At 35.1% G+C, this 24,017-nt stretch overlaps 1 long non-coding RNA gene across 1 annotated transcript in view; it reads left to right on the top strand.

Moving 5' to 3' along the window:
* The window catches only part of LOC144378323 (uncharacterized), a 122,586-nt gene extending 100,586 nt beyond the window's left edge, over positions 1–22,000 (top strand). The window contains exon 2 of the long non-coding RNA XR_013440022.1: positions 21,968–22,000. This is a non-coding gene — a long non-coding RNA (uncharacterized LOC144378323). The remainder of the gene's footprint in view (positions 1–21,967) is intronic.
* Positions 22,001–24,017: the final 2,017 nt, after the last annotated feature.

Below are 24,017 nucleotides of genomic sequence, written 5' to 3'. Positions count from 1 at the left end.
CCAGATCAGCTACTAATTTGTCCTATGGTCCAAGGCATCAAAACACCACACAGCTCTCCAATAAACTTCCTGTCAGGTTATACAACTAGATTATTTCCCTTCCCAGGTGTAACAGTGACCTACAGTATTAGCAATAACAGGAACTCAAATATTGGAATATTTACTGAATTAAAAACCCAAATATCCATTTCAACATTTAGTTGAAAACTTCTTTCACATTTTAAACTGATGTTTTTTTTTTTTTTTTTTTTTTGGCTCATCCAATTGTCCATCCATCCTTACTTTTATTCTATTTAATTCTTAATGCAAACGAAAGAGCGCCACCTACTGGTTGTGAACTATGAAGAGCATATCAGCATTGCAACTCTTAGGAAAGGTTGATTCAAAATAAGTATGTATGTTTTCTTAAATGTTTTTAGTATTAACAAACACTGAATGAAATTTTACAATTTTTATGTAAATATCTAGAAATAAAGATTTCTTCTTTTTGTTTCTTGCACATTTAAAAAAATCCATTTACCTCTTCCCCAGGAATATAGAATTGAGCATCATTTTGGGTTGTTTATGTAAAAAGAGCCTGTTTATATGAAATGGTCTAATTCTATTTTGTAATATAAAAATTAAAGTTATTAAAATACTAACAATGCTCAGAACTTAGGTTCTAGCAATTAAAGACAAAGTTGAAGAGGAGGAAGGGGTCTCTGGTAGAGTCAGCCTTTACAGTTTAAATGGTTGGCTCTCTAATATTATTTATTATATTCTTTATGACTCCATAGAATATTGGTTATTCTAAAGAAATATTCATTAACACCTTTGTTTTGGATGTTCTAATATTTATGTCTATAGGGATCTATATCCAAAGAACCCCATTTCAACTCAGTTGTACCAGCCACATTTCAAGTGCTTAACAGTCCAATGTGCTAGTAGTTATCGGGAAAGGTGGATTTATAAAACGTTTCTACTATTACAGAAAGTTCAACTGTGGGATGCTGGTAGACATGAATACTACAGTATTTGCCCTGTTTCCCCTGCATATCTCTCATATTATAAGGGTCATCTTTAATGGCATCTAGAGGATTTTCAGTACAATATTAAAAGCAATCAGAGAAAATCACAAAAGATGTGAATAATTGTATTCACAATTAAAGAACAGAGAAAATATGGTCAGACTCTATTGAACATTGCCATTAGTAGGACAGAGTTTCTATCCTAAGGAGCTTGTCATTTAGCAAGGGAAAAGAGAATAAACATGTAACCAAGTAAAACAAGACCATTTTTGGTATGATGACAAAATTAAAATAGGACCAAATAGGGGCAGCTATAGGCTTTTTAAAAAAATAAGTGGATTACTTAGTGGAAACTCTCTGAGTTATCAGTTGAATGATAAGAAAGTGATAAAATTTGAAAGCATAGGGGAAGAGAATATTTAAAAAATAATAAATAAAAAGGACAAAGACAGAAAAATCTTAACGTGTTTAAGGTATGGTGGATCTGACTAAGGATTAGTGAAAATGATCATTGGGGGGATATGAGTCAAGAGAAGCCAGCCTAATAGTTTTGCGTTTTCTTTTGGTTGCATTCAGAAACCAATGAAGAATTTCAATAGGTAATAATGTGATCTAATAAACATTTTTTTTAAATCCTGAAAAAATGATTCATAATTCATACATTTACTCATCTATCAAGCAAGACAATAAAGGTGACTCTTCATCTGAGTTTTGAAAGTATTATTTATTCTACATCATAAGCCATAATTTTGCATATTTCTAGGGGATGAAGAAAGGAAGGCCTGTCCTATAGTGTCTGACAATAGACATTTTTCCCAGGCTGCTTAGAGTAATTTGGGGGTTGGGTTCTTGGTGTGTGGAGACAATAACAGACTAAGGGATGGAATGGTGAGTGAAGGGCAGGTGAGAAGATCACCTTTACCACCAAAGTATATGCTAGATTTAGTGGGAATAAATCATGTGTGCCAATTTGAATAAAACTGAAAAGAGAAGATTCAAAAATTATTGTATGTTAATCTCCTGCATATGAATGAAATGCACCCAATTTCTTTCTCATCCTATTTTACAAATAACCTGAAAACAAGGTTGATACCTCCTTTTAATAATATCAATTAGATATCTGCATATGGCTTCAGAATCCCCAATAATGCAACTGTAATAAAGCAGATGCAAGTACAAAGCACTGGAGGATAATATTTCCACCCTTGTCTGCATTGTTTAATGAGACAATGAATACAGTTGACTTCAGACGTGTCATGTATTGTAAATCACTGGGTTATTAATTTTAACAGGGTCAATGTACTGCTCCCATATCCACTTTATAGCATTAGTGTTCCTGATAATAGCTGGAGAATATGGGCTAATAATCCCTACATTATTGCCTGGCAAGTGGAGTGACCCTATTCTGCATGAGGGATTTAGAAAGAAGACACATTGAAGTGCATTAAAAATAGAGAAAAAGACTTATGAGCATTTAGATGGAAAACTGAGTTATATTGTCCCTCTTTGTTTAGTCAGGACATGAATTGGATGGCAAACTAAAATTTGTGTTTATAGGCACACTATTACTGAATTCTGGTTATTTTCCTAATCTTTGGTGATTTTATGGGTTTTTATTTTCGTGCAACAGTAAAGACAAGCAATATATTTGTTGTACTTCTTGATGCTTTACTTGGAGAGGGTCTTTTACTGTGTGTTTCTTTGAAGATGGGATTGCCACTAAGTTATAGTAGTCCATAATATTTCTCTATAGGGATCCCAAAGAGTTAAGCTCTTCTAGCACCTTAGGGATGAATATGCTTGAGTTATTTAAATCATTTCTACATAGCTTGATACATTTTGAGCTGAGCTGACATTGATGATAACTGTCCTGGTTAGGGAGTATGAGCAAATTCTGCATTTCAGGGACTAATTGATGTATAAAGAGATTGCAGCTGCCATGATTAAGAAGAAGAGACATTTAAACCCACCATAGGTACAAGATATGGCTGTAATAAATTGAACCTGCAAAATGTAAAGTGAGTGGCCCAGTTATGCATATGCAATCTAATTTTATTTAATATCTCTTTCTTGTTGGAGTGTGAGTCTAGCCTCAGGCAACAGGGGAAAGAAGCATTATTCCTTAGTTGCCAAATGGCCTAGATTAGAGATTCTTACCCACCCAGAGGCATTTGAGCTTTATCAAACAGTGCATTGTGATCAGGTAAGGAAACACTTTCATCTTTTCTATTGGCTAATTTAAATAGGTATAAATGACAAAGGCTCAGCTTTGGAGTTACACCTGTTATTGAGTTGTACTTCTAGTTAAGTTCATATTTTCCCTATCGTCTAAAAAATACCAATTTCTATATCATTATTGGAATCAGAGAAAAACAATGAAAAGTAAAATACAGATCAAGATTAATATGGTATTTTTCTAATTTTTGCCAATCTTGGGAACTTTGTGCTTCCTTGAATTCTTATTTGTCTATACTAATTGGATCAAGAAAGGAAAGAAAAGTTTCCTTCCCCTTTGTTCCTCCTGGATTTAAAAACACTGAACAGATGCAGTGATATAAACCTGCATTTAAGTCCCTTATATTTTTCTTTATAGATACAATTGTGAATTGTGTTCTTCCTGCATTTGTAATTAGAGGGTGAAACAGATGGCAAAGGCTCCGTGTAAAGAGATGTCCATTAAAATAACTTATGCTGCCAAGTGATGGTTCACTCCAAGTGGGGAATTCAATTTCCTCCATGCAAAATAGAACAGCAGCACACACATGCTTGGAAGAAACTTTGTTATATTGAACAACTAACACAGTAGCTGGATGTTACATTGAAAATTCTACGACTAAAGATATATAAATAATTTCATTTTTTCAAAAACAATATGGTTGATGGAGGTCGGAGTAGAGACTTGGATGGAAGCCCTCCAAGAGCAGTTTAGTATGCTGATCATATCCATTCTAAGCCTGCTGTGGGTGTACAGCAAACAGGGATAGGTTTTACTCTGAATTTGTAGCCAGACCTAGGAAAGTAAATGAAGAACCATTAGTAATGATTTGACGTACATCCCTCTATGTGTTAAACATGTATTTAGGAAGGTGACATGATGAAATTTTAACGCTCATGTGAAGAACTTCAATGTGATGGTTAAGAATGAGAATTCTGGAGTCAGCCCTTCTAAGTTTGAATCACACTTGCCATTTGTAACTGTGGTTTTTCTGCCATTATAAAAAGAGACGTGAATCTCCCCAAATTCAAGGCAGATCTTTATAAATCTGAATATGTCAAGTTCTAAGCTTGGTAAATTTCCTTGTTTGGGCTCATTTTTGACATCTTTCCTGTCTTTACAGAGCTAAAGAATATGAAATTGTTATCAAAATGAAAATACGCAGAAATAATCTTTCAGAATGGAAAGTACAGCTATTATACTAGATCAGGATAAGAGGCTCCTTAGAGCAGTTGGCATAACCTGTCTGAGTGGCAAAACCCTGTATGTTTCCATGTCAACCAACACTTTAAAGAGATATTTAGATCCTTTGCTCTATGACTGGTGCCTGGGGACTGGTGCCTATATGACTAGAACTGCATTTTGAGAGCAACTCAGATTCTGCTTGTGGGGAGCTTATGTTTTAAAAGGGTGGGCACCTCTGTCTTTTCAGTGCTGACCTCCCTGTAATAAACATGGAGGGAAGAGAAAGATTCACAAGGTCTCTAAAGCTATCTGCCAGGTTAGTGGAAACTGCAAATCCTACAAGAATTTTAATATCTTGTCATTTTTGCATATAATCTTGTCAAGCTACTTACCCTTACCTTCATTTTAAAAGTAAGATTGTGGCTCTTTATCTCTAAGAGTCTTTATGAGAAATAGCTGAGCTTATTTATAGCATTTATTGGATCATAACCAATAAACAGGTGCTTCCTTTCTCCCCTTTAGATTCCACTCTAGAGGTCTTCCCAATATACTTCAGGCCCCTATTTGAAGTATATTGTTAATGCCGTGTAATCCTTTCTGCTAATATTTGGTAATCGTTCAAACTCCAGAGATTTTTGTCTACACTTGAGGATATCAATTCTTATATTAAACACAAAATTTAATATCAAAATAGGAATGATAATAGCTAACATTTACACAGCATTTTATCTGTCAGGTACTGTAACAAATATTCTATGTACGATTTGTATATTCACTCATTCAATCCTTACAACAATCCTGTGAGGAGAGTTATAATTATTCTTGAAGCACAGGAAAATTAAAACTTGCTCAAAGGCATTATCCATTGGGTCATGTTGAAATATCTCCAAGGACAAAGGATGCCATAAAGTTAGAGAACAAGCGACAATCTGGTAGAAAACATTAAAGCATGCAGCACATAAAGAAGTTCAATAAGTATTTAAAAAATTAACAAATTATATAGATGTCAAAGATCATGTGAGAAGAATAAGAATAAGTGTTTATAGTAGCTCAATTCAACAGTAGTTAAGCTATGGAACCAATCTAAATGCCCTTCAAGAGATGAATGAATAAAGAAAATAGTATGTATACACAATGGAGTATTCATCATAAAGAAGAATGTCTTTATGATATTTGCCTGCAAATGGACGGATCTGGAGACTATCATGCTAAGGAAATAAGACGATCCCCAAAAGCCAAAGGTCAAATGCTTTCTCTTATACGTGGAAGCTAGCCTCCCCACAATAAAGGGGGGAGAATCAAAGTTCAGTAGATTAGACAATGGGGAATGAAGGGGAGGGTTTGGGATAGGTAAAGGAAAGATAGTGGAATGAATCTGACATAATTTTCCTATGTATATATTTGAAAAATTCACAGTGAATCCCATCATCATGTACATGCACAAGAATGGGGTCCTAATTAGAATAAGAAATATCCCATGCTTGTATAATTATATAAAAATGGATTCTACTGTTATGTATATCTAAAAAAAACAATAAATAAAAAATGGGGGGAAGGAAAAATAGGCTGCTATGGAAAGATGTATAAAACAATACTTTTGAATGAAGAATGCAAATCTTAGATGATCTGTTGTTCAATGTGGTATAATTATTATAAAACAGTCTCACATTTATGAAATAGTCCTATATAACTGATGCAGAAATGGAAAAATATAACAGAAAAGTGGACACCAAAATGTAGCTTGGTGAGAGCTGGTAACTGTTTTGGGATTGGAAATGGTTTTTAAGAGGTGGCTTTAAACTTTCTTGTAATATTTTAATAATTTCAAAGTGTATGTACACATATGTGTGTTCATAGATGTTTATATTATTTTAACATATATAGATATAGGACATACTTACATATTAAACTATTATTTATATAATTTGTATCTTAAATGTATTTACATTTCATGATCATAAACATATAAAATACATTTATATATAAAATTGGGGAACAATTTTAGACACATACAGCCTCAAGAGGGGAAGAAGGGACATTCACTTGTTGGCTCCAGTCTCTTGGTTCCTGTTGGTGAAAGCCTGTCCTGCAAGGTTTACTCCTATGCACACCAGGGTTATTTTACATGGATTCTTAGGGTGGTGTTTGGGGAAACCAGAGAGTGGTTGAGAAGATCAGCTCTAACCCTGAAGAGGCTGGGGTTGAAGTGTTGTCTGGAGATGAAGTGGGTGTGCTGGTTACCAGGGCTTTGTGACTGTGAGAAGTCTAGGGCAGTCACTGGAGCACTTCAGTCTGCCAGGAGGCCAGGTCAAGGGTCAGGCCTGGATGGGAGGTAGACATATAAGTGGGATTTGATACAACCTATCTCCAGCATCCCCCCCAAAGAATCATACAATGTTCCTCATTAAAAAAGAAAATGAAAGAAACTCTCTCAAACCCATATGCCTAACTAATTGCATCTATTTAAAAGAATTGTAATCTAGCAAAGAAATTTCTCTTGATTCCCTACCAACAACATGCCATACTTATAAAAAAATCATTTATACAAATGACTCTGCATGTTGTAAATGACCAAGATCATTATCTTCTAATTGCAACCATTATCATGATCTAATGGTATTTCTGAAAGGGACCACCTGCCCATTGCTAAGCAGATGCACCAAGTGATGGATTGATAAGTAGAGAATCCATTACATTAGGGTACATTTAAATAGGTTAAGAATTTAATTTGGAATTAACCCAAGGTAAGCTTGCTACTACTTTCCTGAAGAGAAATCATATGTAAATGAGTCTTTTCAATGTTAAAATTTTGAAAAATTTTTCTTAAATTTTCATTTATTTAAGCATTTAACTGAGGTGATATAAAAAAATACATTACAATAAAAAATTACCTGTGTTAATTCTTACTGAGAAAGTGGTATACAGAGAGATTGGGAAAGTGTATCAAGAAATAGAATATATTAGCAAACACATTAAAAGGAGAAAAATACCAACACATATTCTCAGTCTGAAGGTGATAAAGATACATTACATTGAAAGACAAAGAAGACTAAAGACTCGATCATTATTGGAAAGTAAAAAAAAAAAAAAAACAAACATTCACAGGCTAGCTTAACAACATACCTGCTGAGTTAAGAAAAATTAATTCTTTTAAAAATATTTGACTAAATTTTACAAATGAGAGTGCAATTTAACCAAACCAGATAAATTTATTCTTGAGCAGCATAAATTATGCTTTGCTTTCTTTGGCACATAATGTTCTCAAGATATAGACTGCTATTTTAGAGGGCAATGATGTCTTTAACCACTGTGTCAGGCCTAATGGAAATGGTACTGAGCAAGATGGTTACTCCGTTGAATTTTGGAAGCAGTTAGGAGCACTAATAGTCTCTTATTTTTCAAACATGCTTAATGATATAATGAATATAAAATAATTCCTTCTACAAATCAAAATGACCTTTTTATATAAAAAAAAAGAGGAACAAAAGGATTCATTACTTTTTAGAAATTCTCACCTATAGCAATGCTCCATTGAATTCTATCCTCAGGATTTTATAAAAGTACTGATTGGGAGGTGAGAAAAAGCCTTTTCTCTTCCTCATATATTTTAATGTTAGAGGAGTCTGAAGACTACAGGATCAAAACAACCAGCCACTATTTCCATGATAAAAACTTCTGACTCTATGGGTATAGAAAACATAATAGTGAGTCAATTTTAATATATATTTAAAGGTTAGTTTTATTGGTAAGTTTCAAACATTGGTAGAAACATAAATTACTAATTTTTATTTATACTCCATTTTGAGAAAGGTGTTTATGTTATAATCTGCTGGATAATGAAGAAGCATAGGTAGACAAATTGAAGGAATTTGTCACACAAAAAAATTTGAGCAAAAAGTCATGTTTGCAGGGAATTGAATAGAAGTTTACCCCTATCAAAAGTATAGATATCCTTTAACATGAATTTGCATATTGGAAAATCTTTAGACATCAAATATAACAAGTTATTACAATTTACAAGGACAATATGACCCATGTGGCATAAGACAAAAGATCAACACTATGAAAATAGATTTATGTTATATGAAAAGTGTTTGGAATATGAAATAGCAAGATTAGTGGGCCCAAATAAAAGTTACAATAATGGTTTTTGGGATTCAGATGATCCCTCTGGTTATTGCTTTAGTCGTTACTACCTTCCCTCCCCTCCTCTGACTTATGTCATTTCAATATCCTGAACTATACCAGGCTTTAAATAATCTTTGAAGTTTTGTGATTTAATCTTTTCTATGAGCTGCAAATCTGCCATATTTGCTCTGACCTGTCCAAAGAGCAATCTTTCTCTTGGAGAGCAAACATAAATAATGAGTTCAGTAGGAAGAGGGAGTGGAGAATAAAAGGCAGATGAATAAAATCGATACAGATAAGGTAATGTGAAGAGATTAGCACTTTGCAGAACACACTGGAATATTCAGAAATGTGAGATATTATTCATGATTAGATGAAATGAATTCATACTTAGAAACTTCATTAACTTGTGTTCTAAGAGGCCATTTCAAAAGCATTGAAATAATATTAAATTAAGTCTCATGAATATTTATTAGAGTAGTCTGTACCTTTGAATATACATGTTTGAGTTAAAGGGCTGCCAGTAAATCACTTTTATTTTTACACTGTCAACCAAGAGCTCTTCATGAAAGTCTAACTCTAGGTACCTCATCTTCTCCTCTCAGGGAGTTACATCTGCTTCATTTTATGCATCCACTAACATGAAGAGTATTGCTATGATGTTTGCATTATTTCTTTTTTAGTCACAAGCCAAAAAAAAAAAAATCCCCTGCATATGTAAGCATGTAAATCAGGGTGACTTATTATTTGAATAAATGTGTACATGCCATAGTCAGAGCATATGAGTGTGATAGAGGAGAAAATCTATTCCTAAGACTCTGGAGAATAACAATAATAAAAATTAAATGTAAGTAAGTAAGAAAATATTTATATCTTTCTGTATATAATCTCCCTCTAACTATATATTTATATCATTTATATTTCTATATAAAATATGTCTTGGAGGGGAAATCAGGGAGGAAACATTAGATGGAGGGGTATAATTGCAATTACCAGAACACAGTATAAAAGGGAGGTGGCCTTGGCTTGTCAGGGTGAATGTGCAAGGGTCATGGTCATTCGGCTGTCTCTGCACAGACTGAGTTGATACAATACATACAGATTAAATTTCACCTAAAAACAATGTTCTTCATGTGCGTAGTAAATTTCTATTTGTTATTATAACAGAATTTAACTCTCCACTTAAAAATACCTTTAAATATTTAAAGCATGAAATTATTCCAAGAATCTGTTAAGTTTAACATGCAGAGACATGGGGAAAATGTAAAGGTTTTTGAGATCTAGAATTCCTGAGAGACGTGTTTACCCACATTTTCAGCTACTACTCATTTGGGGTCAATGTCAAGTTGAGATTGTCAGTGCCTGGGAAGGTAGGTGATTTTACATGTGCTGCTGTTGCCGGTGGATGGCAGATTCTAGCATTTGCTTGAATGTGCGTTTGATAAGTTCACAGTATGCTGGGCAGACACACCCCCAGTTCAAGAGATTTAAATGTTCCTATTTATTGTTTCTTATCTGTGAAAATGTTCTATTTCCTCAGGGTCCAAAGGGACTGTTTTCTTCTTCTTTCCCTTCCCTCCCTTTCTTTGCAGCATGAAACTCTTAGCTTGTGATTTATTTCAAGGCCATTGCTGCTGGCTTCAGTGGTGATACTATGTCTGTGTATGTGAGTGTTTGCCGGAGTGAAGAAGACGATGGAAAAGCAGTAGAAATATGTATTTATTCTGACATGAGTTAAAGTTACAGGAAGTTTCAGATGTGTGAGAAAATAAGTGATGTGCAAAGAAAATAACCTGTTTAATCCACATACAATCTCCAATACGAACTCATGAGAGGACTTTGAAAGGACACAGTGCTCTCCCACGTACTAGTGGAGCAAGAGACTGTATGGCATGCAACAAGCACTGATGGTGATGGTTCTCTATGATTTTTATCAAGCTAAATAAAACATATTCTCCTCAGTCAGGTTGTAAATATATTTTCACATCTTAGAAAAATGAAGAACCAAACTCCACTCTTTATAACACCATTCTCAAAGGTACAGGCATTAAAGTATCAATTCCCTTTTGACAAAATAACATGGCAGGTGGTATTTATTCAAAATTATTAGTGGAATAATGCTTGACAATGAAACTCTATGGAAGGTTGAATTTTTTAAATTGATTTGAGAATTTGAGAGCACTGTATGTATGTATATATATACTTTGAAAAAACTCTTAACAAAGTATTTCAATACATATTTCTAAATAATAAAGACTTTAAACACAACCACAATATCATTACCACATTTGAAATATTAATAATTTATTTAAGTTATCACCCATTCTGATCATTCTTAATGGTTTATTTAGCTGAATCAGCATAAAAATTAACACTGATGCAATTTTTTTTTCCTTCTGAACCATTGAGTTTTGTCCCTTTTTATTTCTTCCCTTGAAATGCATGTTTAAGAGATCAGGTCATGTGTCCTATAGCATTTCTTATATCCTAGCATTTGCTAATTATATCCAATGATTAATATGTTTCTCTGTCACCTGTATTTCCTGTAAAATTGTAGTTAGAGCTATAGATAATCAGATTCAGGTTTGATTTTTTTCTCAGCAAGAATGTTTCAGGTAGTAGTGTATGCTTCCATCAAGAGACCATAAAACTATACTGTTGCTTCATTTGCTTAGATTCATTATTGATGATATTCCAATTCTATAATCTTTTTGCATTTATTAGCTGAAATATTTGTATTTTTTAAAAATATATATCCTGGCACAGTGGTGCATGCCTTTAATCCCAGCAACTCAGGAGGCTGTGGCAGGATTGCAAGTTAAAAGCCAGCCTCAGCAACTTAGGAAGGCCCTAAGAAATTTAGCAATATCCTGTCTCAAAATAAAAACTGAAAAACAGGCTGGGAATGTGGCTCTGTGGTTAAGCACCCCCAGGATAAATCCCCAATACCATAATAAAAAAAATAATTTTTTTTAAAAAACTTCTTGTCACCTATTTGTTATCCCAAGAAGTGAATTATTCAAGAAAAGCAGAAAAAATTCTTGATTTTTTTTCCTGTTATGTTGCCTATATTCATAGCTGAGTAACATATCCCAAAATCTAGTATCCTAAAATAATTATTTTATTTCTCTCTCACAACTAGATATATATTCTAGTTAAAAAATTTTCACAACAAATCCATTATACAGAGTTTTAGCTGTACCAGCAAACTTTCTCTTACCAACAAACTTCTGAAAAAAAAAAGATTTGGGATATTTTGTTTACACTTTTCTTGGACTTATTTAGAACTGGTATCATGCAAATGTAAGAACAATCTTTCTCTACAAAGCATCAGACCATGAGTAATAGTCAATAAAATAAAATCAATTTTGTTCATTGATACAAAACAGTAGCATGCCACAAAATATAAAGAGACTGCTATCCCAATTAAAATGCATTCAATTCTGTGTCTAAAATCCAGTGAGAATTAAGAATGGTAATGCATTTTTCATTCCCAGTTCTAGTTTCTCACTAGAATATACATCTATATCTCATAATAGCTTTTTTTTTGCTTTTTAAATTTTTTAAAAATTTTTATTTATATATGATAGTGGAGTGCATTACAATTCTTATTACACATATAGAGCACAATTTTTCATATCTCTGTTTGTATACAAAGTATATTCACACCAATTTGTGGCTTTATAATGATCATCACATTTCACCATCATTTCTAACCCAATGCCCCCTCCTTTCATCTGTAACCCCTCTGCCCTATATAGAGTTTGTCTATTCCTCCTATGTTCCTGTTCCCTTTCCCACTATGAATCAGCCTCCTTATATTAAAGAAAACATTCAACATTTATTTTTTTTTGTATTGGCTAACTTCACTTAGCATTATCTTCTCTAACTCCCCCCATTTACCTGCAAATGCCATGATTTCTTTCTAAAAGCAAGTCTATTTTAAGAGAGTAACTTGAGATAGCTCATACCTGAGAAATACCCTCTATTGTTCTAAACAGACATTTGAAGAAAGACATGACTTACATTATCCTGGTGCCTCTGTTATATTATTGAATAGCTAAAATTTTTAAATAAAATAAAATATAAAAGAAGAAAAACGTTCTTGTCCATGTTTAATTGGCTACAGTGGAGACAGGAGTATGAATCAGTGCTGACCAGAAAGCAATGGTAGAGGGTAGGGGAATAAAAAATTAAACATTAGGATTTATGACTATAAGCTATATTTATGACTATGAATATTGTATATCAAATAATATAACTGGAAAAAGGTGCATGAATGGCTAAATATCTGAAAATACATACAATAAAACTGTTTGTTTTCCCACCTCTCCTTGCTCTTTTCTGCTCTTCATTCATTAAAATGGAGACAAACTAAGTAGAGAAGCTGCATCACTGTGGGGGTCACCAAAGTCCTGATCATTAAACCTAGCACAGATTGAGGTTGTGGGAAGGTTAAGTAGTAAAATGGGAGAAAATTAACTTGTCAGGATAAGGCTAGGAGGCTGGCTAGTGAAGGTTGTTCGACCTGTCCGCTGAATGCCGCACACTGACTCAGACGTGTACCCAGCCGGAGGAGGTCGAACCCCTTGAGGCTGCATGACAATCATCTGATTTAGCCACTAGCCCAAGGTCAGCCTAGTTTTACTAAGTAATATCTCAAATGGGGAGTTTCTGACAAGGTGTGTATATGAGGATAAATTCCAGTCAAGTGCATCCTAAAGCAAACAATTTGTTCTGTTAAGTGCAGGGGACCACAGGTGTGCTTAAGTAGACAATGTCCAATAGAACAGACAAAACGCCTCCTGTTAAACAGTCATGGCAAGAGAGAGAGAATATTTGCATTTCTGTTTTAAAATACAGGATGTTCAATTCCCTTCAGTTAAGATGATAACTTATTTTCATGTTCCGTTTTTAAATGGACCTTTTTGAAGCACAGGACAGTTAAAAAAATAGGTTGGTAAAAATACAGAAGTTTGACAACATAATCTGCTTGATAAGGCTGTATATATTTAAGAAGGGGGTGAGATTAAAAATATATGTGTTTTCTTATATAAAAACTGCAAATCAATTTTGAAAGAAAAAAATACTGACTTGGGGGAGGAGGGAGGAGGCAGAAAGGATAGGAATAAAAGTTTAACTTCCCCGAATATAAATTTTCCTTGCAGATTTATGAATTTTAACATTATATAGTTTATATTATTAAGTTAAATATTTAAAATTTAATTCCTAAAAAATAAAGCTTATGAACATTAATGTGTTGAGGTGCTGACCTAACCACCCAGAGAAGAGTTATTTTGAGTGACTAAAACACCATGATTTGAGTATAAACCCATTATGAGACACATCTTAAAAATGATACTTTGGGGATAAGATATTTGGGTAGAAAAATTATTTTTCACTAGGTTTATTATTGATGCTCATTCTGAGAGATATTAGATATATTTGTGGGATAAGGCATGTACATAATTACATTGGAATCACTTGGAATTAAGATTTTCAGTATGGGAGAAAAGAAATATGAAGAAGTTAATGAAAACTTTGAAGTCTTGAATTTGAAATATTGGAAGAGCCAGAGTTTTTGGAGAAATGGTTTATTCCAGGTTGGAAATGAGAAATGTTCAAGATGAATCTGGGGTATCATTTTATACCAGAAAGCAAAGAGGTTTTCAAAAACTAGTGTCAATTTAATGCTCTTGCTCACTAAAGATGAATGACTTTCTGTGTGTGCAAAAACAATAACTGCAATCAATTGAAATGTAGCAAATGTTAGCTGGGCATGGTGGTGCATGCCTGTAATCCCAGTGGCTGGGAAGACTGAGTCAGGAGGATCATGAGTTCAAAACCAGCCTCAGCAGAAGTGAGGCACTAAGCAACTTACTGAGACCCTTTCCCCAAATAAAATATAAAATAGGTCTGGAATGTGTCTAAGTGATCAAGTGCCCCTGTGTTCAATCCCTGGCACCCAAAATACAAAAAGAAAATGAAAATTAGCAAATGAGTTTACTTCCTTGATTTCATAATGATAATAAAAATGGGTTGGATAAATATTTGGTGACTATGATAGCAATTATGGCAAAAACTGAAAATGAAATGTGGGAATTGATAGCAAGGTGATAGCAAGAAGATCTACCATCTCATGTAATCTAACACTATGAATTGATATTCTTTACTTTGAGATGTGGGGTTCATGTTCTCTCTCCTCAATCCGATTGGTGTAAGACTTTGGTCCAGGATTTCCAATCTCATTTACTACGTCATAAAATATGATAAACCTGGCACTCTCAGAAATTAACCACAATTCTGGACAAAGCCCAAGAAAGATGGAATAGAAATGAGAAAGTATTCTAGATCATAAATGCATCTGAAACTCAACAACAGGTAAGTGACAGCTTACCTTCAGGATAACTAACTTCAGTCACTATCTGTAAACACATGCAAACTCCAAATGTGAACCACCTGGCTGAGCACAGCCAAATCACAGAAATGTAAGAGAGAAATAAAATAATTATTTTAGGATACTAGATTTTGGGATATGTTACTCAGCTATGAATATAGGCAACATAACAGGAAAAAAATTCAAGAATTTGTTCTGCTTTACTTGAACAATTCACTTCTCGGGGTAACAAATAGGTGACAAGAAGTTTTTTAAAAAAAATTAAATTTTTTTATTATGGTACCAGGGGTTTAACCTGGGGGTGCTTAACCACAGAGCCACATTCCCAGCCTGTTTTTCAGTTTTTATTTTGAGACAGGGTATTGCTAAATTTCTTAGGGCCTTCCTAAGTTGCTGAGGCTGGCTTTTAACTTGCAATCCTGCCACAGCCTCCTGAGTTGCTGGGATTAAAGGCATGCACCATTGTGACAGGATATATATTTTAAAAAATACAAAATATTTCAGCTAATAAATGCAAAAAGATTATAGAATTGGAATATCATCAATAATGAATCTAAGCAAATGAAGCAACAGTATAGTTTTATGGTCTCTTGATGGAAGCATACACTACTATCTGAAACATTCTTGCCGAGAAAAAAATCAAACCTGAATCTGATTATCTATAGCTCTAACTACAATTTTACAGGAAATACAGGTGACAGAGAAACATATTAATCATTGGATACAACTAGCAAATGCTAGGATATAAGAAATGCTATAGGACACATGACCTGATCTCTTAAATACATGCATTTCAAGGGAAGAAATAAAAAGGGACAAAACCCAATGGTTTAGGAGGAAAAAAAATTGCATCAGTGTTAATTTTTATGCTGATTCAGCTAAATAAACCATTAAGAATAATCAGAATGTGTGATAACTTAAATAAATTATTAATATTTCAAATGTGGTAATGATATTGTGGTTGTGTTTAAAGTCTATGTTTTAGAAATACATATTGAAATACTTTGTTAAGATTTTTTCCAAAGTAATCTAGAACAGGAAAAAAGATGAAATGTGATTGAACTCCCTGTGTGTCAGTAATGATAAAAACAGTTACTGGCTTGTGGGGTTCTTACGATTGTCCTCCTTTTGTACAAGTTTGAACACTTTTGTTATGGTCTGAATATAAGATGTTCCCCCAAAGCTCATGTTAGGCAGTGCAGGAGTGTTCAGAGGTGAAATGATTAGTTAGAGCTGAACCTTATCAGTGGATTAATCTACTTGATGGATTAATAATTTGAGTGGGTTACTAGGCAATAACTATAGGCAGGTGGGGCATGGCTGGAGAAGGTAGGTCACTGGAGATGTACTCTAGGAATATATCTGTCAGGGGTTCTGTTTTCTCTTTTTCTTTCTCTGCTTCCTAGTTGCCATGAGCTGAGTAATTTTCCTATGTTATGTCTTTCCATCATGATGTTCTACTTTACCTGAGGCCCCATATCAATAGAGCTGTCTAATCATGGACTAAACCTCTGAATCCATGAGCCCCAAATAACCTTTTGTTCTCTATATTGTTCTTGTCAGGTATTTTGGTAACAGTGACAAAAAGCTGACTAACAAATTTTCTGTTATGCAAAATTTAAAAAAAAATGTCTTTGAATTGTTGAATGCTAATCTTGGATCTCTTACCTCTCGGGCAATATCTTTATTCCACTTGTATTGTACTAATTGATGAACCAGAGCAGCTGAACTTGCCAATGCAAAATTCCAGAAGGGATTTCTTACTAGGGGTTAGGAAAAAAAACAAAAACAATATCTTAAATCTTGTGTTTCTCCTTCCTCTAGGGATTCCTATCTTATGATAAAACTAAGTTAAAGTGAAAAAGTCTAAGCATAAAAACCAAAGTAGCAAACAAACAAATAAAAATATTGCTTCAGGACTGAGCAAATTACCAGAGGCAGTAAAGAGGAAAGGATGTGCTGCTGAGCTCTTAACACAAGCATGCACCATTGTGCATATGATTCATTTTTCAACTCTTCCACTTAATAAAGGGAGTAACCTTAGTAAAGTTATGTAATCTCTTGGCCTACTTTTTCTTATCGGGTTGGTATTATTTGTGATGAAATTTGTCTGAAATCTAGTCTAGTACAATCTAATCTAATCTAATCCAATTCAATTTACCTCACCTCCCTCCACTCAACTCCATTCCATTCCGTCCAGATTTAATCAATTTTATTTTCTTCACAAATCATCTGTTAAAAAATAAATGCAATACATAGATGAGTTTCTCTTCCTTAGGAATGGAATTTGCTGGCAGGTGTGGTGGGGGCATTCCTGTTCTAGCAATGAAAAAGTCTTATTTACTATATGGACAATTAAGCTAAGAGATCTAATTCGTTATTTTAAAATGGCCTCATTGGTAATTAAATTAGATATGAAGCAATACATATATCAATGTTTCATTTTCTTCTTTGCAAAAAGGCAAGAATTCAAAGGAAATTCACACTGACATTATATTGAAAAGTTGCCATTTATCCACATGAGGATCAGAGAATTTTCACGGGATAATCATAAGTCTCAGTTTTCTAGTATTAACATCATAAACTTTTGCATAAGACTGAATCTTAAAAATGCATTTTCTTTTACCAAATATGTACACACAGTATCTATATATCATACTTAATTCCCATTTCTGTTTTTCACGTAACACAATCTTTGTTAAAGTAGCACTTAGACCTCTTTATGCTTCTTGTGTCCCTCACTCACTCACCCAAGAGGAAAATTTCTTGTGTTGCTGAGGGTTTGCCAAAAAGGAACGTGCATGCTGGGAAGGTCCCTTCCTCGAATTCTGCTTCAGCCAGCCTATCCACGGAGTTACTACTTTCACCCTCCAAGTGGAGGTCTGCAGGTGATAGCTCTGCTCCAGCTATGTCTTTTTTCTGCAGATTTGACTTAGCAAGCCCATTTCTCCACACATCTAAAACCATGCCATAGTTAGTAATCTTCTGAATTTAATATTCACTGCCCGTGCAACAAGGTAGATTTTATATTTTAGTGTTACAGATGAGTAAGCTGGGTTTCAGAAACATGAACAGGCCACATCATTAGCAAATTGTCGAGGCGAGTCCTGAGCCTTCTGGAGTTTTTAAAAGGGCCAGTTGAAAACCTAGCATTTTTCTTTCCCTGAAGCAGATGAAGAAATACACTAAGAAGAGGAAGAGAGAGGAGAGGCATCAACTTTATTTTTATTAAACATTGAATTGGAACACATGGACTTACTAACCTCAGATCCCAGAATGAGGCAGGCCTTCACTCCCTCCCTCTTCAGGCTCATTCTTCGTCTCTCTTTCTCTCCCAGTCCTCAGGGAAGCATAGAACTTAACTACTAACGTGTCTGAAGTCTAGAAAGAATTAGTGGGAAACCTGGATTCCTGCAAGCTCACTCTGACAATTAGAATCCAAGAGAGGAGATGAGCACGTGTTAGGTATAGCTTCTCCAATTTGCCAATCACAGATATTATTCAGCTTCCTCTGGAATGGAGCAAGCGAAAGGTCAGAGGTGAAAGTAAGTAAAAGAAACCTACAGAATAACCCTCATCAACTCTGTGTCTACATGGAAGGGATCATCAGGAGTGAAGGATAAGAATTTGCCCTCAAATTCCCCAGATAAATTTTTCTCTTAGCACATTAAAACTTTAATAATATTCTGTTCAGCCCTCAGGGGAGGAGGTGCATAATATTTAATAGTTATCAGGATAGTTCTCCAGATTCTTAATGTCTGTCCTTTTGGGTTCTTCTGGTACCTCTAGACCACTGCAGAAATTGCCTCTAGAATGTCCTGAAATGCACCTGTACATCTCATTAAGGGAATCAAATTGAATGCTAGTCTCAATCCAAAGTTGAAAGTTCCTTTGCTGAGTTAGTTTCATTTCTCACTTATATCCAGCTACATTTTCCAGCAACATGTCAGAAGTTTTTCAAGGATATTTCATGGAACAACAGCAACTAAGAAAACCATAAAATTTCTCTAGTAGTAGGATGCCATCTATACAGAAAATACCTCACACTTGAATCTAAAGACCCTTAATATTATAAAAGTCCTAAGGTAAAACTGAAGTTCAAAGATTAAATCTCCTTTCAAGTGAAAATCTAAATATATTCAAGTCCAAATGAATTAAAGTCTTATGTCAAATTATTTTCCCCTGTGGAATTGAATGTTCAAAGTTTAAAATTTAAAGTTGTGATTGCCTTGCCAAACTCACCTCCTAACTTTATTATTCTGCTCAGCCTTGGACACAAGAAGTCTAGATGCCTGCATGGAATTGGGTATTTTTCAGCAATTGCTTTCTGGGATGCATCTCACAGGGATGGGTGTGGTTCCTTCCTTTAGAGTTTTAAATGTGTAATGTTGAGTCTTTGAGGTACCTCACTTGAAAGAATTCAAAGGATTAATAAGAAAGATTATTAAGCATTAGTTCCACACCCATCAAATTTAGAAAATAAGCTAATCTCTGTTACCTATAGTACTCATTCCACACAAAATGCTATTGCCAAAAGACAGTATTGCTAGAGACATGGTGGAAATGAGAAGAGAGATACCGATCAGTTCATGTCTGTTGTCTGCAATAACCTCTGAATTTAAATTCCATTGTGCTAAAACTTCCGGAAAAATGTCAGTTTAGGCACTAAACCTATCTGAGGGTAGGGTGTAATACATATTGCTTTCTGTCTTAAAGTGAAAGAATAGATCTTTCTGTTTCTCCTCAAAGTTCAGAAATTTGCATTGTTCACAGTACTGAACATCAGGTCTCAGCTAAGGTGCTATACACCTTATGACCTATGACCTATACCTAGTAGTATACTGAAAACCTCTGGATAAGCACTGTGCTCAGTACTGAGCATGGACTCTTTCTATGGCTCTTTCTTTTGTTAGCAAGTGTTCATTCCTGGGCCACTATAGTGCTCTTACACCTGCTTATTTACAGTTACATTTGTGTCCTCCAAATTGTTTTCCCTAGAATATTTCTCATTTTCATTATAATTAACCAGTCTAGAACCAAAGTGAGTGTATGGATAAGCTTCATAAATTTAAGACTAATAAGATTTTCCTTTATTGGTGCTGAGGAGAACAAGAAGGAGAGAAAAAGAAAGAGAGACACAGAGGGAGGGAAAGGTGGTGCTGCAGGAAAGAGGGAAAGAGAAAGGAAAGGAGAGGGAAGGAACAGGAAAAAAAAAAAGGAAAGAAAATTTGGGGGACGCCTACTTATACCTGGCACTAAAAACTAAAAACTGGAAACTCGTTTGTGCTCTCTGTAACATTAGAAGAACTCAGCTCCCCTTTACTCTAGAACAGCAACTATCATTCTGTCCAAGTATGCTAATAAGTTCTGCAAGACCTGTAGCAACTCAACTTTGCCTTACCCACAGCTACTCTGGGAAAGCTATGTGTCTAATTTTTCATAGTGATCCAGGGACACTGCGATTTTTTGAAGGCCTCCGAGCTTTTTTTTTTGTTTATCCCCCAGGTAGTCAGAAATTTGATTGAAGCCAGGGGCTTTGACCAAGGCTACCACATCTTTTGCTTAATCCCAGTATCTAAACAAACAGCCCTTATTATATTCACAATAGTCATTGTGGGTATAGCTGTCTTGATCAATTTCCATCCACCACAGTCAAAATACAATGCTCCTCAAGGTTTGACACCTGATTTCCATGTCATCGTCATGAGAGGCTGGCCTCATGTATAACTCAAGCAAAACAAAACAGAGAGAGAGAGAAAAAAAAGGGAGCCAGAGAGAAATCCAAGTGCAAAATCAAAATGCCTAGCCTAAATAGTAAAGTTCAAATTTAACATCATGTAGCTTGGCCCCTCCCAAAGTCTCTCCACTTGTACAATTGTTCTTTCATTTCACTCTTTTGTTTTATTTATTCGAGTTCTTGGCTCAGTCAAGTTGGCATCTTTGGAGAAGGAAGAACAATGCTTACCATTCTTCTTCCCTATCTATGTTCTGAAAAAATTCAGAAATAAAGCAAAAGAAATATATATGGAATTTAAATTATCAACTTTACTTTTGGTAAATGTAAAGTTGAGGTATATGGATTACATATATGAACAATTGAGTCTCCTTCATCTTCAGGTTAGAATGGACTACACTTATGGTTGCAGGTACAAATGGACTAGCAGATTTTCTGTCATAAGCTGTTAAAGTGGAGCTTCCTTCCACCTCCACAAAGAAGGGCAGAGCAAAACTGAAACACACACACATATTTATTTGTTACATATTAATATATTATATATTTATATTAATTTAACAGTCATGTAAGTCTTTCCCCCATACCAGCAATAACAGAGGAAGAGAATGGAAGGTGTAATGCTAATGAGCTCTCTGCCCAAGGAAAGAAACATCTTAGGAAATAAACACCCTACTCCCCACCCTCAACAGATCCCAAAAGTCTGTGATTTTCAGTCTTTCTATTTCAGAGCAACTATTTTCCTTTTGTTATCGTTCAGATGTGTGACTGATATAAAGGCAGCTATCTTGAAACAGTCTAGTATCTTTACTGTCTGTATCATGAAACATGAGTATGTAAAATGATCTACAGGTCTGGAAAAACATGCCCTGATATTAGACTCAGCTGAGGCAAATTAAAGTGTGGGGCAATTAGACAAAATTAAACTGGCCTCTGCCAAAGTACTTTTTACCTTAGACCCAGAATGCCCAGGTGTTATTGTAGCCCACAGGGACCAGTGACATTATTACCTTTCCCTTCACACAGCCTCTGGAATTAGAATAGAAAACAGAGTCAATGAGAGGTCATGCATGTGAAAGGTACTGCCACACAATTAAGGGACCTTGTATATTAATTCTCCTTCTCCTTTCCTTCTGAAGAGACACATTCTTTATAATTTCAGAATAGAAACAAGTGAGTGGAACTTTATTCTTTATGCTGAAATGACCTTCTTTATTTAAAAGCTTGATGACTTGGTGGAGCATAATAAATTATAATTGTAGCTGGTAATCAGCCATTTGCAACTTTCTTTTGTTTCTTAACAGAGAAAGAGATTATGAGAAAATCATCAGAATGAGGTGAGTAATCTTTATTTTACTCTGCCTGTTGATTTTGATTTGGGCTATAGAAATTCTCTCCCCTTATTGTGGTAGGTCTATTATTCGTAAAGGAAAAGGAACTTGTGAGAATTATTAGCACTGAGGAGCTGGAGGGCAAATAATACTAATGGAATAAATAATATTTCATTTATTAGAACTGTTCTTTAGGGACTTATACTAAATCACTTTACTAGCCTCAATAGCCTAATGTTTAGCAACCTCTAACAAGTTTCAGGGAATGATAGTACTTTGTGACTCAACAAGGATCCTTGATACACTGCCGAAGTTAGACAGCATATTAAAAATTAATGGCAGGCCAATTTCCTACAATTATGCTTTTATCTGGGGAACAGACTGATTGTTTTGTACAATATTAGTAACTTTTGACTGTGCTTCTCATCAATTTCAGCTGACTCAAGTTGTCAATGACATTTTTTTTAAACATCTGAGCATGTCAATAAACAGACACACTTAAATGTATATGGAATAAATTGAATTTGTCTGTCAATCATAATTTCAAAAGGTGGCTGTGAGGTGGTAAATGTGGACTGCACTGCTTAGAGCCCACTGTAAGAAGAAAGCAATGATTTGCACTGCACAGCTGAATGTTGGAATTCAGCTCTTTTCTACCAGCTCTTTTTAAAGGGGATTGCACTTCTTAAAGGGGATTGCATTGGTGAATACTGCTTCACCCAAGGTCCCATCTCCTTTCAGCAGCAGTCCACAGCTGACGGCCAATCTTCCGCTCTCAAGTCAGAATAACTCTAATTCATAGTACTGAAGGGTGGGAGCAGGGGTGGGGGTGGATTGGCGGGGAGAATCCTCCAACTAAGAACACTTTACCCAGCAAAGCTGTCCTTTCAAAAATGAGGAAGAAATAAAAAATGCTCTCAAGCAAAAGCTAAGGAAATTGAACACTAGGACTCCTTTGTAGGATTTGTTAAAGAAAGTTCTTGAAACTGAATGGAAAGGCTCATAATAGATAACAGAAAAACAGGAATATAAAATCTCAGTGGTTTAAACAATACATAGTCATACTCAAAATTCTGCAGTACTGAAATGGAACCACGCCCTTATCCAGAGCTGCAGAGTGGTGCTCATGTTGGAGCACAGTCAGTGGGGGCCTGAGGCACAGTGAGCCAGCATGTGCCTAACGTGTCACCCCCTTCAGCCCAGCTGGGGCTGGTGTGGATACCTGTTCTACACAGTGTACCCTGTAGCTCTGAACCTGCAAATATCCACCATCTAAGACCTTAACTTCCTGCTCCCCAACCAGCAGGAAGAAACAGAAGTGGGTCAGACCTGAAAAGGGTTGCAGGTAGCCAACAGCATTAATACTTATCCAAACCCTGGTTAGCATATATTTTTACCACCAGCATGGACCAAAGTGCTATATAAAAAAAAAACTAGCACACTCAAGTGGGAACCCCCATTGGGGTTCCCCTTTTGCCCCTGCTAGAGTTGTTTCTATTCTTCACTGTTGAATAAATCCTATTCCTTTTATTCTTGTCTTCCATTGTCCTGTGAATTTATTCTTTGAGTAAGACAAGACAAGAACCTACAAAGCAGTGATCATCTGGGTTCTGTTGCAATACTGGAGGGCACAGCCCCCCCCCACCTCCCCCACTTAAGAGTTGAACCTCTGAGAGCTGCAACCTGCCACTCTGTAATAGTGAAGAAGAATCCTGCTGAGCAGGCATCCCCTGCTGAGATTAGCTGCTAACACTAAAATGAGCTTTCTAGGCTGAAGAAGCCTGTGTTTACACAGAACCCACCCACCAGCAGAAGAGGAGAATTGAGTTTTGGCTCAAACTTCAGTTTCTGTTTAAAGAGCCTGTAAAGAGACTTAATCCCCTCTCTGAGGGTTAAAAATCAGTATTATTGTTATATGAACTCCTTGAAAAAGTGGGAAATGAGAGAGGGTACTATAATATTGATACTGAAGTTAGACAAAATATTACAAGAAAATTACAGGGCAGAAATTTTTCAAGGTATA

The sequence above is a fragment of the Ictidomys tridecemlineatus genome, chromosome 6 (assembly GCF_052094955.1).
Source record: "Ictidomys tridecemlineatus isolate mIctTri1 chromosome 6, mIctTri1.hap1, whole genome shotgun sequence".
Lineage (NCBI taxonomy): Eukaryota > Metazoa > Chordata > Mammalia > Rodentia > Sciuridae > Ictidomys > Ictidomys tridecemlineatus.
The sequence above is the reverse complement of the archived record's forward strand: the minus strand, read 5'-3'. Positions and strand labels throughout refer to the sequence as shown.